Below are 13,882 nucleotides of genomic sequence, written 5' to 3'. Positions count from 1 at the left end.
ACTAAATCGTAACCAACTTTAAATTACAAGGACTAAAATTTACATATATTAAAGTTCAATGACTAAATTGTTACCGATTTAAAAGTATATGGACTAAATCAGTACATTAGCGAAAGTATGGATAACAAAATGTTTTTTAACCTAAAAATTAAAACACAAGCAGCATACTAAGGAAGGAAAAACAAAAAAAAACAGTACCAGTTTCCATGCCATTCCATTGGTTTATTTAATAAGGAGCAGAAGCACATCTGTTTGGAAGCTTTGGGGAGTGAGCTTGCAATAGATTAGTAGGAAGGAAAATGTTGAAAGTTTATTAATCAAAATGAAATTTAAATCGTCAAAGCGATGATAGTTCAACCGTAATTGACATAATAATTTATGTAAGTTTGATCTGCAATCCCACCCCACATATTACTATGTTAGTACTAACAAAAAAAAAAAAACAGGAGAGATAAATACTAAATAATGAATTGAATATATCCAAGCTATACTCATGCAAGGTTTTGAATACCGAGGTATCAATTTCACAGAAATATCAATAACATGTTGATGTTAACGGATCTTTTTAAAACTCCGTAAAAAACATTTAATTCAATAATTTTAAATAAGATAAATTGTTAATGTTAATATCATATCTATATTAATGGTCTTTTGATTTTTTTATTTTCATAATACTATGAAAATGTCGATTTATCGCTCGTATAGATGTCAATTAGACACATAGAAATGTTTACATGTCGACTGAAATTTAATATTGTGTACTCATATCGACTCCGATCAAATCTTCGAGATATTTTATTCACTCAATTATATTTTTATGGGTTTATAATAGTAAAAGTTAATTTTATGCTTAAATTGTCCGAATAATTTGATAGATGATCCGTGGGAATAATTTCTACTTCGATCCCAAAACGAAGAAGAATAAGAGAAAAAAAGAATGGCAATTGGGGCCTGGGGGTGGCGGTACGGGGATTATGTTTATAGCATTCATTCAACGCACGTACGTCCACACGGTACGAACACGTTTTCAGAAGACTGAGGCCATGGCGTTTTCTTAGAAACAGAAACACGCCAATCTTTGTCCTCTCTACGTTTAGTTCCATCAAAAACACCTTCACCCAACACCCAAATCGTTGGTATTGGTAAGTAAGATTTCAATTTTCTTCCGGGGCCATCTCCCCATTTCTCTGCATTTATAATCTCATCTCTCTCTTTGACTACCAAGTGTTCGATGAAATGCCCGTGAAGCACCAATGTGCGATCCACCGCCTTTTACTTAGGAATTTGACCACTAATAATGTAATGCATGCCTTATCTTCTTAATTTATGCTATTTTTTAATTTTCTTTCGTCTGTCATGTCCCTTCCCCCATACCCCACTTCAATGCTCTGCCTCAGCCCAAACCTTGCTTCTCGCTTCTATCCCACTTGCACTTTTAGGTGTTTTATAGAATCGTCATCGTCACCGTCCTTTTGATTTTGTACCCACTAAGTAATCCTAATCTAATATTTCCTTTTTGTTCATTGTTTTTTAGCCAACATTGGGTTTCTCCCCCTTGTCATCTTTTTGTACCATTTTACCTAAAATATGACTGCTCTTGCATTCTTGTATATTTTCATTTTCTTTTATTTTTCTAAAATCAAGCCAATTGGTCTTTAGGATGACTTTGAGATGAATTTTGAACCAAAAAGTATACTGTTTGATTAGATAATTAAAAATATTTTAAAATTTTTAAAAATACTTGGAAAGTGTTGAGCGCTTTAACTAGTTTTTCTTCCGGTGCTTCCACTTAGAAAAGTTATTTCTTAAATTCATCCTTATTAGTTAAATTGACTCAATTATGATGTCTTAGTTGGTTTTCTAACTTTAATTTTTGGGTAGCTTCTATTTTCTTCCAATTTAAAAAGCATATAGTTTAAGTTAAGAATTTCTTACTTCTTAGCGGCTACAAAATTCTAGATGATCATAAAAACCTAAAATACACCTTAAGAAAAAGTAAAATATAATCTCTATTTGTTGTTTCTCTGACAACTAAATTGGAAACTATTTTCTATCTCTAAAAACAAAATAATATTCTTTGTTTGGTGAAGCATCAATCATTTAGGCTCCTAAATCATCACTATGGTGTTTAACTAAAAAAAATTATGTGATCCAAGAAGCTCCACACCACAGCCAAATGGGATAAGTGAAGCCTTAAGACTAATAATGAATGATTATTGTGTATGATTTTGTACCCAATTTTCTTCTCCAGCCAAACAAACCAGCCTGGCTTGCCACTTGCCAACAGAGGCTATGATCCCTCATGCATTGGAACTCATGAATATGGGGTTTTGAATAAATTAGGATTCTTTTGTTTTGTTTTTTTCCTTTTTCTTTGTGGATCAGAGAAGGGCCTCGTAACTTCAACCAACCACATGATCCTCTGTCTTACTTTTCTTTCTTCACAAACAAAGAGGTCTTAAAAAGGAAAGGATCTTCTTCTGCAGAATGCATGCAAAAACACGACTGCACAACAAATGATAGAGAGAGAGAGAGAAGCATGGTGGTGTCCTTTTCTTCACATTTCATTAATTATATTCTCTTTTCCTTTGCAAAAAATTATATTCTGTTTGTATTTTTTTGCAGTGTTTTGGCAATTGCCATGCCATGATCTGCCAATTGGATTTCTGTCGCATTCTCATATATTAAAGTGGCAACTTGGCGCTATCTCTGGCTGCTGTTTGTAACTGTGTAAAAACTGAGGAAAAAAAATCTGCTTCACATGCTCAGGATCTTACTGGCATACACTTGCTCTTCAGAGGTGTTAAAGAATATACGGTTAGAAAATTTTCTTCAACACAATTCAAACTATTTTGACTCTTTCATTAAATTTAGTTTGTAATTTTATCTGGGTGAGAATTGGTTCGGTTCAAACGAGTTTAATTTCTATAAATTGAGTTGACTAGTGATTCTTTTATTCTTATTAAAAGTTAATTGAGGTTGAATCCTAGATACTGCTCTCGCTCTTTTGCTTATCATATGATGTATCAAGCTTTTGTCTTCTATAATTTCATTTTGTTCCCTCACACTTTTCAACTCGATATTGATGATTTCAAGTCTTTGAAATATTATTCTTCATTTATAAAATATGAAGTACTGAACTACTACTTCTTAACTCATATAATAAATTATAAGATAGTTAACTTATTATCATATCATCATAATAATACAAAGTTTAAGATTAATAACCTAAGCATAATTCGTATTAGATCACCCTACCAGACCTAATCGGCATGAGTAGTCTAGAGACATTGAAGCATGAGAAAGAGATTTGAGAACTTTAGAGGCAAGTGTTGGTGACCATCTACCTAGGATGAAAATCACATGGTTTCTTGATAATCCTAGTTACAGGGTTTTGTGATCTACCTCGTAAGATTAGTCAAGGTAAGGTAGAAAAAAAAACCGCCCACCACTAGACTTGAACACAAATACGAGATCTTAGATCTGATCACCACTGAACCCTAAAATATAATCTTATAGGTTAAGATTTGAATTGAGTTGGACAAACTTCCAATCTTTGACATATGATTTATACCGAAAAATATCTTTTAACTCAATCCAACCAACTCAAAACTTGTAAATGATCACTTTAGTGTATAGAAGTGAGCATGTGTACAAAGCCAAAACAAAATGGATATAGAGAGATTTCCTTCGATGGGTTCTAGGATAATACTTAGTTCTTTAATGGTGAGTATCAAATCTTGTCTTCGTCACTATAAAAATTGACAATTCGTCATATTTTAAGAAAATGTTTGTTTTTCACTTCTCTTTTTTAATTGTCAAACGTTTAATGATAGTGAGGGCAAAATTCTTTCTCATTGTTAAGGAGTCGGTCATTTTCATTGACTATATTTTGGAGATTAGAGTGAGATAATGAACGATACGGTTCAATGTGATACTCATAGCTAGGAGGCTATATGTAATGTAATGTATGGCAGCATGTGTTACAAGTTTGACAACTAGAGCCCTCCCCATGCTTAGGCACAGGCAGCTGTTTCGGAAGTCTTATTGGGAATTGCATTGCAAGTTTCTATTTTGTATGTTGTGTTATTGTCTCTGTTTTTTTTTTTCCTACTAATCTACTGCAGGCTCACTCCCCAAAGCTTCCAAACAACGTGCTGCTGCTGGAAGTTTTTTTCTTCCCTTTTTTGAAAGGCAAAAACTGGAAGTATTCCCCCAAGCCCATGGGGGGTGGGGGACCTAATTCTTGTGTTTTATATTATTAACTTTCAGGTGGTTTTTTTTTTTTTGTTTTTTTGGAATTTCATATGTGCAGTGCATGTATAAAATACTATGAATGGTAGTAAGCTTTCCAGCCGGCGAAGTACGGCGAGTCTTCGCCGTGAGTGTCGGAGACTGCAACTTTGGAGAGCTCCACCGTTGGCTTTGCTTCGATCTCAATCTCAATCGCCGTGATTTTCAGACACCGCAATCTTAGAAAGCTCAATAATAACGTTGTTGTTCATTGGCTGATCCGCTTGCGGCTCCTTTTTAAGCAGATATGGAAACCTGAACAATAATATCCGACAACGAGAGAAACAAAATAATTGGAAGGTCGACATTGCCATGCCCATTGCTTAAGCTGTTATAGTTTACAGTGAGAGCAATGGTTTGCGATGAGAGACTGCGAGAGAGGCGGTAATATTGTATTTATATATAAGAATCTTTGTAATTATACAGCTATGTAATGAGCTGGGGTAGGCTGTGACTCGATAACTCGTAAGAGCAATAGTGAATTGCTAGGTTATTAAAAAGTAGACGTATGTATGATATTTTTGACAATGGAGCCAAATTAAAAGAAAGAATGATGGGCCTTAATGGGCTTAAATACAACATGCCCATTACTTCAAATTGAAGTAATTTAGTTATATAATTTTTATGTAAAATTATTACCCTTGCCACCTCATTATTTTATTGTTCTTGTTGATTTATCTACTCTTTGAGCATAGTTCCGATTTGATTTAATTTATTTATGTTATAATTGGAACCGGAACCTAATCAGGGATTAGTTAGCATATGTTGTTTGGAATTGTGATTGAGATAATATTTGTTAACTTTTTTTTATCCCTAACAAGAATACAACATTGCATTAAGAAGAACTTAAAATGTGCAAAATTAGAAATACAACTATAATCAAGAAAATATAACAAGTAATAGTGTCCACATCATAATGAAACTTAAAATAAGAAAAAGAAAAATTTGATGAAGAGTATGATATATAGTTTGAGACATTTACTGTCCTCTATTAATATTTTAGATTTCCCCATTTTAAAACATTGCATTTTCTCTGTTCGTATTCTCTCTCTCTTTTTTTCTCTTTCCATCCTCCATCTCTTCATTTGCGTTATACAGATATGTACCATAAACCCTAAGAATGAAGCGTTTCTTAAAGCTGTTATTTGTGGTGGCATTTTTTTGCATATATCGGCGGCGGCGAAAATGGAAGATTTAGAGCTAACTCTGGTTCGGGGGAGGGGTCGAGGGGATTCTTGCCTTAAAGGTGTGTCGGGCAAAGGGCAACGCCGGTCGATCTCTCTTTCTTCTCGATCACTCGCTCTCGCTCGATTTCTCTCGCTCGCTCTCACTCTCAATCTCATATGCTCGGTCTCTCTCTCTCATCTACTTGGTCTCTCTCACCACGTTTTTTTTTTGTAATTAGATTTTAAACTGATACTTTCATTTGATTAAAATTTAAATTAGAAACATTTCATTTTACCAGTTCAATGTTAGTCATATTAGTCAACATTTCTATGTTTCGATGCAACAACAAGATGTTATTTGTAACAAGTAGTTTTGTTGGTTGGTTAATTGGTCACATTTTATTCATGAAATGGGTTGGATTGATATTAGTCTGGATACAGCAAAATAATTCTATTAGATCTAATGTACTTATTAGATCTAATAAGTACCTTGTGTCAGAATTGAGAAATTCTATGGCTCGAATACCGTCACCCATTGTTACTAAGAAACTGAAAGAAACCTCAGAAACGGAGGAAAGGGGGGAAAAGAGGGGAAAGCAAAATTGAGGGTTAGATTTGAAATTCAATCATAATTAAAAGTACATGAGAAATTATTTAAAGAGATTGATGAGAGATTTCAGGAAACAAATTTGAATTAAATTTCAAATGAAACCTAAGAGAGATTGAGATTTCGTTTCTCTCCATTCCAATTTTCAAATTTTTTATTAAGAAAATATTTAATAATTATTTGTTAATTATTTTGATTTTGAATTTGATCAAACTATTTCAAAATTTATTTAGATCTGATCGATTTAATCTTGTTTATAATTTCATTTAAATTAACCAAAATTTATTATTATTACTATTATTATTTTGTAGATAAACGACATTTTATTTCAAAACATTTGAAATTATTTCCCTTATAATTTGTTTAATAATATTGTATTGATAAACATTATATTCAAAATTAATTTTTAGATACTATCAAAAAAAATAAAACCTCATTAAAAATCATATTTTTAGATATAAATTTAAATAATGGCATATAGATTTGAAAGGGAATTTATTATTATTATTTTTCCCTCAAAATAAGATACGTGAATTCTCGCTCAGTTCTAGCTCAACTCTCTCTCGCTCAACTTTCTCTCTCCCTCGCTCAATTCGCTCTCTCAACTCTCTTTTTCTCTCGCTCAAGTAGCTCTTTGTCTCCTTACCCATCCCATATCCATCATAAGCCAAACTTCTTTTCCCACAAGTCTTTTATTTAACTTTTTTTTAGAGTAAATCGATATTTGTGGTGGGTGAAGAAGAAAGAGAATAATAGTAATTAGAAAAAAAGAGGGGAAGGGGAAGAAGGAAATGAGAAAGAGAAAAAAAATTCATGGTTGTTAAAGAGAGAGAAAAATGAAAAACGATGAGAAAACGAGGGAGTGAAAAGAAAAAGACGTGGAAAAAGATCGAGATTGAGGTAGAGAGAGGAAATAAGTGGGAAATTACTGTGAGAATATAAAAAAAACATAAAAATTGATTTGAATGAATTGAAGAAAGTGAAATAATAATCGTGAGAATAAAAAAAAAAAAAAAAAAAGTGAAATGTCCACAAATTCTTTAGCAATAACACTGAAAAAAAGGAAATAGAGAGAGAAAAAAAAAAAGATTCGGTTGGATTCAATGTACTATCTTTAACACAAGTTTGACTGTCAAAATCACTTTTCCTTATTTGAAGGAATGAATTATATCTCCACTGCTAATTTTTGTTCAGGCTAACCCCTTTTCACACTAAGTCAAATATACAAGGTGCCGTATTGGTATCGGTTTTTCTAAATCAATGAGTATTGAATTTTAAAAATAAAAATATATATATTTTTTAGGAAAATATTAAAAGTAAAATTTTTATGAAAGTATTAAATAAAATAAATAATTCCCAAATTACAAATTAAGCAAAAGCTTGTTTTAAAATAAATGATTTTACGGATAAGTTTAAGATTTTTAAATTAAAAGTTTTAAACATATTTCATGGAAATATATGTCAAATCGGTCTTTTAGGCATTGGAATAGAAAAGAAAAAAAAAAAAGTATAATTTTGGAAGCAATTGATATGACGCGTGTGGGAGGGTTGTGCTAAATAAGAAAGAAAAAAGTTTGACAAAAGTGGTCGAGAAATAGAGAGAGAATCTTGGTTGATTTTGAGAGCTCTCGAGAGAGAATTGTGTTAAAATTAAGGCGACTTTGGAGCAAGTCATGTGAGATTTGATTTTGAGGGGAAGACCAATTGAGTCGGTTGTGGGGCCAGTAGTCGGAGAGAGGAAGTGGGTTTTAAATGAAGAAAGACAATGAATTTTTTTTTTTTTTAATTGCGAGAATGAATTGTTAAATTGGATATAACGGGATAATTTAAGGGATAAATATGATTTATGTTGGAGATAAGACCACGTGAAATTTGTAGAAATTGGAGCAACGTACCACTTGAGTCTACGATCCAGTTTGTAGGATTTATTAGTGGTTATTTTATAAAATATTTTTCATAATATTATGGAATTTCAAGAAATTATATATATTAGGCATGTTTTAGAATTTTTTCTATAAATGAAAATAGCTGTGTTTGTTTTAGAATTTCAGAAATGTGTTAGGATTTAGATAAGTGTTTTATGATCTTAAAGGGATGTTTAAAAAGTTTATAAAATTCTATTTAGAAAAAGATTTCATGAATGGTTTTAGAGTTTTGTGAAATATTGTTTAGAAAGAAAGATTAGAAAGGAAAGCTCTTATTAAATAAGAAAAAAAATTAGATCAGTTTATGAGATTTGTGAACTTGATGCCGAAAGCAATTTTTAAACCATCATGTTATTGTATCTAGGTGATTACATATATGCTATATAAATATGTTTATAGTATCCCATAAATAGAAACCATTTAACTCCGTATATTGAGATATTTTTTCTACTTTGTATATTAAGATTACTCTATGCTACTAGACTAGGACTATTCTGCTGAGATTACTCTATGTTAGTAGACCAGAATATGGTAAAGTGTGGTGTTGAGTTTTTCCTAGAATGTTTTATATTTGAAATAAGATGAGTTTTACATGTATTTAGAATGTGCCTTTAAAGCAGATCGAGAAGTTGGCGTAACTAGAATCTAGGGGAATACTGGGAAAATTAGAGTAAAATCCAAATTCCAAATCCTAGGCTTGGAAGCGTTGCTTATTATTTTGTTCGGAAAGGAATGTTACAAGTTTCTTATGAGAAATTTTATTGAGTTTTTAGTCGCTCGAGTTTTTATGAAGTTTATTATTCCAGTTTTATGATGTTTTAAATGCCTTGAATTCCAATTGTTTATGAAAAAAGTTTTATAAAATTAATTTCCTTTTAACTTACCACTGAGCTTCCCAGCTTACTGTTTATTATTTCTTTTTTTTTCTTTTTCAATCTATACCTGAATTTCAGATAGATAGTGGATCAGCTTCTACCACTAAGAGTAGTTCAAGAGTTGTGTATCATTTTGTACGTATATATTGTACTGTGTTTGTAAAGAGTTTTAAATCTACATCATGCTGACATAATAGAATGTTTAGAATGGATTTAAGAATAGTTGTGATGTAAAATATTATTGTTTTATTTTGTGAGCAATCAGAGCTTGTTAATCAAAGTTAGGAAGAAGTTGATTATAGATTCTGTAGCTATTCAGGATCTGTGGTCGGCGTGACTAATTCTAAGACTAGTAGGTGTTTTGGGATAAGTGTGTCAAAAAGATTTTAACCACACCTCTCGATCTGCAAATGAGGTAGCAAATGCTTTTGCTAGCAGTGGCAGATCCAAGATTTGAGTTTAATGAGGTTTTTTTTAATAAATATTATATTCAAAATAACCTCAAATTCATAGTTTGTGTGATGTAAAGTTAAAAGAAAAGAAAAAGCAAACAAGTAATATCTAAATTGTTGGAATAAAAATTATATAAAAGAAAAATAATTGAATCTCGAAATTTTGATAAAAATAAGTTTTGACAACAAATGTATAAGTATAAATTAATTGAAAAAGAAATCTCAGAATTCAAAACAATAGGTGATTGTACCTTTAAAACGGTTAAATAAGAGCATATTAGGCTATTGCATAGTGGTAAGATGCTATGATGTAAATTTTTTCGATAAGAAAAAAACTGTTAAATAAGAATATTACTTTCAAAAAAATTAAGGTTTCATTATCCAATCACACATGTATGTATATGTATATATTTTAAAAAAATAGAAAAGCTTATATAAAGAAAATTTTATTAGGTATATCTTTTTAGTGAATAAACACACCAGCATATATATATATATTGAATATCCTGTCACATGTGTTTGTGTATATATACATAATGGAAAAGTTTATATAAAGAAAATTTTATTATGTATATTTTTTTGTGTGTGAATAAACATACGGGAAAGTTTATTAAAATAAAAACAGCACATTTAATTTGGATAAATCAATAATTTATTATTTGATTAGTTTTATTCCTAAACTAATGTTAGATGTATAATAATTTATAAGAGAAGATAAATTTTAATAGGTAACATTTATTTAAATTTGTTTAAAAGAGAAAAAGTAAATGTACAACCAATAACCAATATACCAAAGTAACAATTATTTGAATTTGGTATATATATATATATATATTTAAGACAACATGCCAGAATTAAAAAAAAAAAAACACATGGCGCCAGCAAGGCGCCATGTAACTTAGAAAGCGTGAAGTGGTCAGACAACCCAATTTTTCAAGTATTATTCTTGAAAATAGTTTGGTGAGTAATATATATTTTGAATAAATTTAAAATAAAATATTATTAAAAAAGTCCTAATATTAGATATATAATAATTTTTTTTTGTTAAACATCACGAGTGGAAATTCGAGCCTCTAATATTTTTAATCCATGATATATGTTTAACCAGTTGAACTATGTTTAGATTAACATATTAATAGTATTTATTAATGTATAAAGTTCCATATGTCTATTAATTTACCATAATTCATAATATTTCTTGTCGAGAAAAATTAAAGAACTTCAATAAATATCACGACATTACTTGGCCGATCAATAGGAACGTGTATCAAACTGGAAAATCTTATTTGGTTAAAGAAAAACCTAGAAAATCTTATATTCATTTTCATAGTCAGCTATCAATTGTCCTCATCAAAGTAGATTTATTTATTTATTATTTCCTAATTCAAGGGTCCTTTTCCCTCTCTTCTTAGGTTTCCCTTCAATAATTATAATAAGGTTAAATAATATTTTTCGTCCCAATACTTTAGTTGGAGTAACGATTTAGTCTTTATATTTTCAAATTAGTAATAATTTAGTCTCTATAATTTAGAATGTAACAATTTAATCTTTTTAGTTTAAAGTTTGTAATGATTTAGTCTTCAATGTGATTTTTTTTTTTGTTAATTTTTTTTTATATATGTAGATCATTAAACCGATGAATGATCGAATTAGTTTATAAATTAAAAAAATTAAATCGTTATAGGATAAAAATTGGCCCTTAATTTTGATGAGAATTTCGTGGTAGGAACTAAATTGTTACAAATTTTAAACTATAGAGAGAAATTGTTACATATTAAAGTTCATGGATTAAATTATTACCAATATAAAAAGTATAGAGACTAAATTGTTATAATTAAAAATTTAAGGACTACATCGTTACTTTAATGAAAGTACATGAACCTTATAATAATAATAAAAGAAAATTACGTAAATACCTCATGTGGTTTAGAATTAGTATTATTTGCTCTGTTACATAAATATCTCGACAATTTAAGCTATATTCGGTACTAATTTATATATATTTTTTAAGTTTAGCTTATTCCTTAACTATTTTATCCCAATATTTTAGCCTAAAAATACTTTGGAGGTCTTGGTTAAAATTTTAAAAAATACTTTTGAAGTCTTAAAAATAAAAGCATTTACAACCATTCTGAACTATTAGTTCTTTCATAAATTACAATGAAACCAGGCTAGATATACCTAAACATTGATTATTTTCTACAAATAGCTCATGTAAAAGACTTACTATTAAAAAATAATAATAATAATAAACTAATGGACAGGAGGTCGTTATTGGGCTGGGCCTAACTGGACCTGACAAGTTTAAAGAGACTTCAAACAATAATTGGGTCTGACCCATCATGTGGTCCACTGAAATTTACACTGTTGGGTTATTTCTACAAATATTGGTTGGGTCTAACTGGCAAATTCAAGGCCAATTAAATAATTTAGAGAATTCCTTTGTCACCCCCATTTGAAATGGGCCGAATAAGCATTTTACCAGTTTGATTTTGACCCATTTTACCCTATCTATTTCGTTATTATTTTCAAGATCAAAATAATACCCTCTCTCTTAAATTCTTAAATTCGTTTATTGTTACATGATGAGACTGAAATCCAGAGGGAGACAATTTTGAGGAACCACCTCTAAGGAGTCGGCACTCACCATCTGGGAGCTAGACGTAACCAAACAGACAAAATTGATAACACGACGATGATAAAACTAGTTGCAAGTGTGACAGCGGGTGGTAGAGGGTAAACGATAGAGAGGCCAACCGTATATGTTTGAGTTTCTACCAACTGTGATTTTAGTTTAAGGTAGAGTGTTTTATATTTTTTGTATTAATTGTGTCACAAAAATACACTTTACATTGTTCACCTTATTGTTTACCATATTTGTTCATCTGTTCAACTTATTTGTTCATCTATTCACGTATTTGTTGTTCATATGTTCACCATATTTGTTTATTGTGCATGTGCACCATATTTCAAACTTCGCATCGCAGACCTCCCCCACCGCCCACCGACGCAATGCAACACCAGCTCCTATAAAAAATCCCAGCCCCAACGTGATACCGTCATTTCCTATTTCCCACACCCCCTCCCAATTGACAGTATTAAAAAAAATCAGTTTGGACAGGAACCGATCGACTAGTTGGTTGGTCGGTGACAAAAGTGATAGAAGAGGCAATCCATTTCGGCTTTGGTTTCAGTCTAGAAACCGACCTGACCTACTAATGTACAGGTCTAATTGAAAACATACTATCTTGGAACAACCAAACTATTTTTTACTCTTGTATTCAATAAAATTAGTCAATTTTAATCTCGAAATTTTTAATTTGTTTGATTTAATTATGATTTCAAATAAACGATTAAATCCACACTTTTTTTTTTTTTTATCTCATCCCCTTTTACGATAAAAGGATGGTCCAAAAATCCAACCAACAAATCTCCCAAAATTCAGCTAACAAAATGATTAAAATTCAACTCATCCTAAAGCAATCAACTACCAAAATCAAAATATTCAAATTCAACCACAACATCCGTCTGCATAGATTTGAAAAAAAAAAACAAGAGAGATACAGATGTTAATTTCACGGTTTACTTCAATCCATACTATTTTATACTAAAGAAAAGTATAAATTAATTGGAGACTGGGAAAAAAATGTCCAAAAAAGTTGAAACCTCCACTCCACTTATGAAACTACGAAAAAAAACCACCTCAAAGTTGACGATATAAAATTTAAGTTAAAAAATACATTTGATCATGTACTTTTATTAAGAGTTAACAATTTAGTTCCTGAAGTTTAGTTTGTAACGATTTAGTTCTTATATTTTCATTAAAGTAACAATTTAATCCATAAACTTTAGCTTGTAATGATTTAATCCATGTAGTTTAAAATTTGTAACAATTTAGTCTCTATCGTAACAAAATTTATTAAAATTAAGTGTTAAATTTTATCATATAACAATTTAATCATTCTTATTTATAAACATATTTGGTCCCTCTTTAGTATATCAATCTATATATATAAGAAATTTAACAAAAAAGTTTCATGATAAGTACTAAATCGTAACCAACTTTAAATTACAAGGACTAAAATTTACATATATTAAAGTTCAATGACTAAATTGTTACCGATTTAAAAGTATATGGACTAAATCAGTACATTAGCGAAAGTATGGATAACAAAATGTTTTTTAACCTAAAAATTAAAACACAAGCAGCATACTAAGGAAGGAAAAACAAAAAAAAACAGTACCAGTTTCCATGCCATTCCATTGGTTTATTTAATAAGGAGCAGAAGCACATCTGTTTGGAAGCTTTGGGGAGTGAGCTTGCAATAGATTAGTAGGAAGGAAAAAAAAAAAAAAAAGTATAACATAGCATACAAAATAAAAAACTTGCAATTCAATTTCCAATAAGATTTCTGAAACATGGGGAAAGGCTCTATTTGTCAAGTTTCTAACACATGCTGCCATACATTACATTATCTCACTCAAATCTCTAAAATAGTTCCAGTTGGAGAAAATCTCTCTACATTTTGTTTTGGTTTTGAACACATGCTCACTTCTGTACACT

At 30.4% G+C, this 13,882-nt stretch overlaps 1 long non-coding RNA gene across 1 annotated transcript; it reads left to right on the top strand.

The window, feature by feature from the left end:
• The first annotated feature begins 893 nt into the window (after positions 1-893).
• On the top strand, positions 894-3,596 carry LOC148210598 (uncharacterized). The gene is made up of 3 exons (XR_015791351.1): positions 894-1,142; positions 2,487-2,542; positions 2,626-3,596. It is a non-coding gene; the product is annotated as an uncharacterized LOC148210598 (long non-coding RNA).
• The last annotated feature ends 10,286 nt before the right edge of the window (positions 3,597-13,882 follow it).

This window comes from Momordica charantia, assembly GCF_013281855.1.
Source record: "Momordica charantia cultivar OHB3-1 chromosome 6 unlocalized genomic scaffold, Mcharantia_2.0 BLBB01000006.1, whole genome shotgun sequence".
Taxonomy (NCBI): domain Eukaryota; kingdom Viridiplantae; phylum Streptophyta; class Magnoliopsida; order Cucurbitales; family Cucurbitaceae; genus Momordica; species Momordica charantia.
Note: the sequence above shows the minus strand (reverse complement) of the source record. Positions and strands in the feature narration are given on the sequence as shown.